This window comes from Manis javanica, chromosome 10, assembly GCF_040802235.1.
Source record: "Manis javanica isolate MJ-LG chromosome 10, MJ_LKY, whole genome shotgun sequence".
Lineage (NCBI taxonomy): Eukaryota > Metazoa > Chordata > Mammalia > Pholidota > Manidae > Manis > Manis javanica.
The window spans coordinates 30,817,851-30,825,641 of NC_133165.1; the positions used below are offsets into that span (position 1 = coordinate 30,817,851).

The 7,791-nt window shown below is 51.8% G+C and overlaps 1 long non-coding RNA gene across 1 annotated transcript; it reads left to right on the forward strand.

The window, feature by feature from the left end:
* Positions 1-656: 656 nt before the first annotated feature.
* Positions 657-7,427, forward strand: LOC140843727 (uncharacterized). The gene is made up of 3 exons (XR_012121727.1): positions 657-928; positions 1,695-1,796; positions 7,368-7,427. It is a non-coding gene; the product is annotated as an uncharacterized lncRNA (long non-coding RNA).
* The last annotated feature ends 364 nt before the right edge of the window (positions 7,428-7,791 follow it).

The following is a 7,791-nucleotide window of genomic DNA, read 5'->3' on the forward strand; positions in this document are numbered from 1 at the left end:
TCCAAGGGACATAAAATGACAACCTTTTCCCCAGAGGGACAGTCTAGGGCATCCTGGAAGGAAGATACTGACTCTGATCCACTCACAAGGGCCTCCCCAACTGCCACAAAAAGCAGTAGTGGTGTTGGTGCTGATGCACAGGATGCAAAGAGGCCCTGCTGAGCATCTTCCTGGAGGGCGAAGGCACTGCCCTGAGAGGCTTTTCTGAGCATGCAAACCCAGCACACAGATGTCCGGCTCAGGGCAGAGATGTGGCCCCCATGCCAGGGACATGGAAGAGGAGGGATGGTCCATCCAGGCTGAGGTCGGGGAAGGCAGAAGAGAGAGGCAAGAGCATGTGGGCAATTTGTTCCCTCCATAGAGAAGCAGAGCAGCAGCTCCCAGGCTGGCAGGGTTCTCCCTGCAGGGGGCTGAGGCTTCATGGCGCCACCAGCAGGTATCAGAGGCAGCGGGGCAAAGAGGCCTTGCAATGGGGAGCCACATGACACTGTCCTTCACAAGCCAGCTGGGATGATGCTCTTCCCACCATGATCCCAGAGAAGCACAATGGGATCACATCATCACAAGCACAAGAAAGCACATCATCAATTACTCAACAGAGGGTAAGGGAGCAGGGGCCCTCTTCAGCCTGCTCCTCAGCAACAGAGTGTCCAGCATGTGCAGGGGCCAGCACTGGCTGTAGACCACACAACACCAGTCTACATGTTCCTGCTTCCATTTTACAGATAAGGACCCTGAGGTCCCGAGAGGCCACGTCCCACCAAAGTTACATGGCCAGTTAAGTGGTGGGAGCAGGTTTTCAAACCCAGGACTGCCGGACCCAAAGCCTGCTCTCCTTTCAGCAGCTGACTAATGGAGGCCCACAAAAAAGCTGATCAACATCAGTCTGGACAGCTGGAAGGAGAATCCCACCTCAGTGACCCAGGAGGTTGGCAGCAGGTTCAGGGAAATGACCATGGCTGCAAAAGGGATCTGGGCAAGAGTCAGGGATAATAATTTAGGCGTGAGTGTGAGATCCAGTGTGGTCCCCAAAGCACCAAGCCAGGCTTAGCTCTAGGAAGTAGAAAGAAACCCAGAACACAGGACTTAGCTGACCCAGGACCCAGCCTGGGCTCCCAAGGCCCTCCCTGCCGCGGACAAACCGGCCCTGCTGTCCAACTAGCCCCCCCTGCTGGACACACCTCCACAGACTGTCAGCCGAAGGCAGGGGCTTCTCCCTCAGTACCTTTGCATTCAAATGTCTGCATATGGTGGGGAAATTAACATCCCTTTCTCTTTTTTGTGTTTTAATGACTTACTGTACAACAAAAGGAGAATTTTTCTCCTGGGAGGTTCCAACAGATGTTGCAATTTCAGTCCAGGCTGTGCTTCCTCTTCCAGCTGCCTGTCCCCAGTAATGTGGATGCACAAAGGCAACACTCCCTTGTCAGAACACAATCAGGATGTGGCCCAGCCGGCCGTGGGCCCCCCATGAAGGCGGGGAGCAGGGAGGCTCCAGTTTCTGTTAGGTGTTGCTGTGTTTCTCCCAAACTGACATGAGGGTATCAACAGGGATGCCCGCCCAGAACCGCCCTCCAATGGGCTCTTCATCTGGCTTCCCTGCTCCTGCCCAGTCCCACTTGCTGTCTGCATCGTGGCCTCATCTCTGTTCAGATGGGGGCGTGCGCGGTGACTTCGTCCTGTGTTCTTTCCAGTAATTTTGCTGCGGAAAGGAAACCTCGCGGTAGCGGGGCTTGGAGCGGGGGCTCTGCAGTGAGCGCTTGAAGGTCTCAAGCGACCTGTTCTGAGTGACCCAGGTTAGTAGCCATGTGTGACTGATGTTTGGACATCCGGATTCTGGCTGACCCCAGACAGACCACCCCACCCAGAATTAGCCAATCCTACAGACAGTAAAGGACTCGTGCAAAAGCGAGCCATTCATACGGAAACTGTGCAATCCAGAGCTCACACCCTCCACTGCCTCCTCTCTGAGGCTCTGCCCCCTGCCCTAGTCACCCCTCAGCCAGGTACCGAGGGACAGCCCCTATGTCCCAGAGCCTGCTGAAATTACCCAGACGAGCCTGCCTTCCTGCAGAAACCACAATAAAGGCTTGAGCCCCTGTTTCCCCATCACTCCCTCTGCCTGGAGCTTCCTCATGAGGCCCTGCCTGGTGCGGTGTGCCCCACCTCTCAGGAAACCGTGAGGGACAGCTGTCTTTTCAATGGCAATCGTCCCCGGATCTGTTGGCCTCATCATACCTGAATAATAATGAAACCTACAATTTAAAACATCTGGACCTTAATTTCCTCCTGTTTAAAATGGGGATAAAAATAGTATTTGCCTCCTAAAGTTGTAATTAGGACCAAACGAGTTAATAACTGTAAATGCTAAACACACCGTCCAGCACATAGTAAGTGCCCATTAATGCTGGTGAGGATGCTGACGAGTAATGGTATAATTGCTGTGGGATTCCTGCAGAAAGAGCATAATTCTGAGGTCAGGGGTTCAATACCTGACTCTAACACTCAACTCTTCTGGGTCTCAGCTTTCTTATAAGGAAATGGGGGTTAAGAATGTCAATTATATGATCTTCTATTGGACAAACCACCTAAAGTATACTGAATGCCGGCACCAAGACCCACTCCTAAAATCTGGTGCTCTGCTGGGAACAGAATACGTTGTTTGCAATATAGGGAAGAACAGGTTTCATGTCCAAAATATTGATTGAGAGCTTATTTTGATCTCAGCCCACAAGAGTAGTTGAGCTTCCTTTCATCACTAGGCCTGATTTTTACCACTTGGGATTTGGGAAAGCCAGGCTCCTGAGGTGTGTGAAACTCATATTTCACAGCACCCGGTGGTTATAAAAAGCTCTCACCTTCTAGGAGAGTGACTCATGGTGCCTACTCCAAAAACATTGGGCCTGGGTTCAAATCCCACCTCCACCGCACTTACTAACAGTGCCACCCAGAGAAAGTGACTTAATTTCAACATGCCTTGGTTTGCTCATCTATTAAATGCACTCTGAGGATGAGACTGTCCCTCTATGCAAAGCGCTCAGGGTGGTGCTGGCCTGTTCGGGCCCTTGAAAATGTGGGTTCCCGTGCTCCTATGGCTTGCTGTTCCTCAGAAACCTAAGTTCAGAGAACTTCATGGGGCCGAGCAGATACTTGCACTTGAAACTGGAGGAACTGGGGGTGTTTACTCAGAAGACAAAAGGTGCAAAAACAAACCAACATTTGCTGAGCCCCTACTATGTGCTAAGTGCTGTCAAGGGTGCAGAGGATTCAGCAAAGACTAAGATGAGCCCAGTTTCTGTTTGCATGGAGATGACATACTAGCAGAGGAGACAATAAAGAAACGAGTAAAACCCACAAAAAACTTCACGTAATGACAAGCGCAATGGAGAGAAGGAATCTGGGTTTTGGGAGAAAATGACTAGGAAGGGACAATTTGGGATGGAGATTAGGGAGGAGGGTGCCCAATGGGCTGAGGCTGGGACCCCAGATCACGCAAATGAGGAGTCTGCATTCTGTTCACAGCTGTCCGGAGCTCTGCGGGGTCCCAGCTGGCCTTCCTTGCTGGGGGCCAGGCCGAAGCCCCCTGGGGAGTGGGAGAAGCCCCTCAGAGCTGTTTTAATTGAAAGATTGCTTCTTGCCTGTGTTCTCTGTAGGCAGCGGGGGGGTTTGAATTAAACATGAGTGGTGATTTATTTATCAAGCCTTTGAAAAAGTCTCTCTGACTGTGATTTGGTGCACTTCCCCAGTTAACCCTTCCTGGCCTCTGACCGGGGTGGCCGAGAGCATCCTATGCCATATAGAGGGTGAGCGCCATGGCAGGAGCAGGTCATGCAGATTCACCTGTGGAGTGGGGGGGGGTAGGAGACCTACAGATGAGGGACAACCAAGGGGCTTTCACTTCTGTGTGACGTTTGGCACCTAAGCCAGGACAATCCCCTCTTCAGGGAAAGGGAGGTGGGGCCAATTCCTGAGATCTGGAGTAGGTGACCTCTGGGTGGACAAGACAGTCTGCTTGTTGCCTCTGGGGCTTATGTGTGAACCAAGCAAGTTCTGGATTTGCCTAGCACTGGCAGCCCCTGAGACGCCCATCGCTCGCCCTTATGAGTGAGGGTGTTGGGCCCCCCAGGGAATGTGTGAGAGGCACAGGCAGCCTCTGTGCAGTCCAGGGAAGGGGTGACTCTTGCTTCTATGTTGAGTGCCAATCCCTACCTGGAATATCAGCCCTGAGAGGATGGGACCCACACTGGCTGGCCTTGTGCCTGGAAGGGTGAGCTGGCACAGAGAAGGAGCTCAGAAACCTGGATGGAAGAGCAGACATTGTCCAGCCAACAACTGCTCTTTCTTATGAGGGTGTAGCTACAGGGAGAAGGGGTGTGGGAGTTGGTGGGTGCCCCAAACACTCCCAGGGCTCCACCAGGCCCTCCAGTCCTGTTACCTGCCTGGCATCTTTGTGCTCTGACCTCGAGGAAGCTACTCCTTGCCCCCTCTCCAACATTTCCCAGTGGCACAGCATTGATTGGGGAGGGCCGGATGGCTCCAAGAAGCAATGAGGCTCGGCTGAACAACTTGATTACCTTGCCTAATGAACTCTGAATTCACTCCATCTTCTTTCCATGACAACTGTATTTTCTCCCTAAAACTGTTATCGATTCCTCATACGTGGGGATGTAGGTATAACAGGAGGGCTCGGCACATGGCGGACAAGAAACCAGGTTGTGAGGGTGGAGAGAAGCCGAGGAGGGGAAGGGGACGACTTGGCATTTCTTTCTAGCCAAGTGGCGGCCAGATGGCCTCATCCTAAGACCATCGTGGACCTGCCCACAAATCCTAGGTGGGGGAGGCCAGCTGAGGGGCTGCCAGATTTGGTGAATAAAAACACAAAGTGCCTGGTTCAATCTGAATTTCAGAAAACCCCCCACAAATAATCTTGTGGTAGAAGTATATCCCAAATACTGCATGAGATACACTACACAACTTTTTGTTATTATGTGACATTCAGATTTGACTGGGAACCCTATACTCTATCTGCCCTAAGAATACAGGGCATGGTGTCCCCAGAAGCCAAAAGGTGGACTGCAGCCCACAGACTCACCTTCCCTTCAAAGTTGGCCCAGGCAAAGATTCTCAAATGCCTCAAGACCCACCCATGGCCTCCTCTTTCCATCCACTCCATCCTTTGATGCTGTGGGCTGGGCTCTTCTTCCTCGGTGAGACCCACAATCCAAGTCCCCACCTGGGGGCCCTCTTCTGAGCCAGGCATTGAGGGGAGGGAAAGCTTGTCTCCAGGACTCTGCACTCCCTCTTGCCTCTGTCACCAGCAGCTCCTGCTCATTTCCTCTGCTCTGCTGACCTCTAACACTGGAGTGCCCAGGGCCCCCAGACCTCCCCCCACCCCAATGCCCTGGGTGGCCTATGGCTTCCTTCGACCTCTCTGCCTCTTGGACATCAAGAAAGGAAGGAGACAGAAAGCACACAAAATAAACTCTAAAGCTGCCTCAGCTCCCTGCCTTGAGAGTTTCCAGGCTAGAGGGCCAGGAGGGAGCCCAGGGGAGGCTCCCGCCTTCCTGTCCCCCACCTGACTCTCCCAGTCCCCAGACTCAGATGCACATGGGCACATCCGTGTACACTTCCACCCGATGCCGACAAACACCTCCAGCTCCGGTGCTGACACGGGACTGCAACACGCCCCCTAAACCTCCTCTCCCCGCTCTGGCTCAGCAGACAGTATCACTGCACCCCGGGCTGTGGCCCAAACCTGAGTAATCCTCGCGCCTCCCCCTCCTGCACCCACCACCCATCTGCCAGGAAACTCTCTCAGTCCAGAACCTCAGCATCAGTCCAGAATCCAGCCCCTTCTCACCACCTCCACTGCCACCACCCCAGCTCTGCCGCCTCCTGGGCTGCTGCACACTCCTTGTCCTCACTGTGTCCCAGGGCGCCTCCAGCCTGTCCCCACAGGGGCCGGGGTGCTCCTGTCCGGGCCTAAGCTGGGTGAGGTCATGAACGGCAATCCACGATCCTGGAATGGAATTCAAAGTCCTCCCGGGGCCATCGAGGCCCCAGAAGCAGCAGCCCCAGAGGACCTGGTCTCACCACTTCCTCCTCCTGCCACCCAAGTTCTTCCTTCTCATGTTATTCTGAGAATCTCTCATGTCAGGGTCTCAGCACCTGCCGTTCCCTCTGCCTGTATATCCTGTTAGTTCTGTTTCTTTAGAGAACTCTGACTAGTACAACTACCATCTGAGAGTCTATGTATTTTATGATCTATATTATGGATTGATATACTATATAGATTCTGTATATATGTTGCTATATATATTCCATGATAGCAGGCATTTCTGCTTATTTTATCTCCTGCTGCATCCTCAGCATCTAAAAACAGTGCCTGGCAGTACTGGAACTGGTAGTTCCAGGCTAGTTTTCTTTGATTTTTCTCCCCATTTTTGGGCATGTTTTTCTGTTTCTTTGTGTGCCTCGTCTTTTCTTTTTTGAGGCATAACTGACACATAACATTATATTAGTTTCAGGTGTACAACAATGCCTCAATATTTGTAAATATTGCAAAGCGATCCCCACCAAAAGTCTAGTTAACATCCTTCACCATACATAGTTACAACATTTATAGACATTTTTTACTGGATACTAGACATTGTGAATTTTGCCTCATTGGGTTCTGTTTGTATTATGTCCATATTACCCATAAATAATCTTGAGCTTTATTTTGAGATGTGGTTAAATAACTTGAAAACAATGTGATCCTTTCAGGTCTTGCTTTTTAAGATCTGTGAGGTCGGAGAGAGAAGCCTTTAGTATGGGCTAATTTTCTCCCATTACCGAGGCAAGACCCTCCTGATTGCTTTACCTGATGCCCTGTGAATAATGAAGATTTTCACTGGGTGAACAGGAATGATGCCCAGCCTGGCGTGAGTTCCTCAAATTGTTCCCTCTAATCCTTTTGGGTGGCTCTTTCCCTGCTTTCAGGGGAAGCACACACATGTGCTGATGGGTACTCAGCCGCAGACTGTAGGGGACCTGAGGATCTGTGCCTGTTTGCCCCCCTCCCTCTCCCTCTCCCCCTCCCCTCCCGTCTCTCCCTCATCCTCCTGTGTTCCTTCTCTGGCACTCTCCCCTGTGCATTCTAGTTCCCTTGCTCTTCTAAGACCCCCAGCTCCATTCCTGCAACTCAGAGAGGCTGCTGGGCCTCCCCTGGGCTCCCTCCTGGCCCTCTAGCCTGGAAACTCTCAAGGCAGGGAGCTGAGGCAGCTTCAGAGTTTATTTTGTGTGCTTTCTATCCCCTTCATTTCTTGATGTCCAACATCTTGAAAACCCTTGTTACACCTATTTTATCTGCCTTTGTTTTTTTTTAGATGTTTTAGGCCAAAGAATTAATATTCCTGCTATTGTACCTCAACCAGAAGATGAAGGAGCTACATGTTTAAAAGTGATATGGAATAAAAACAAAAGTAAAATTTCTTTGAGAACAATACTTTCTTGTCTCTGCCTGAGGTCCTGGTGGCCCTCCTGTGGTGTTGTAGGCCTCACGCCTAAATGTCTCTGCCCGTTACACTTGGCAATGGCCCCGGGAGCTCTGCCATGTTGGATTCACCAGCCTGCCTGTGAACATGGCCCCTGGGGGTCTGGCCTCGAAGACCAGGAGGGTCAGGACCCGAAGCCCTGTCAGCACCTGCGGTGGCCCTCAGATCCCTGCCATTGACCCTTGGGACTGTAACAGGAAAGTCCGCTCAGTGCTGGGAACACGTCCAGCTAATCGCTGGATGGGGCTCAAGGCTC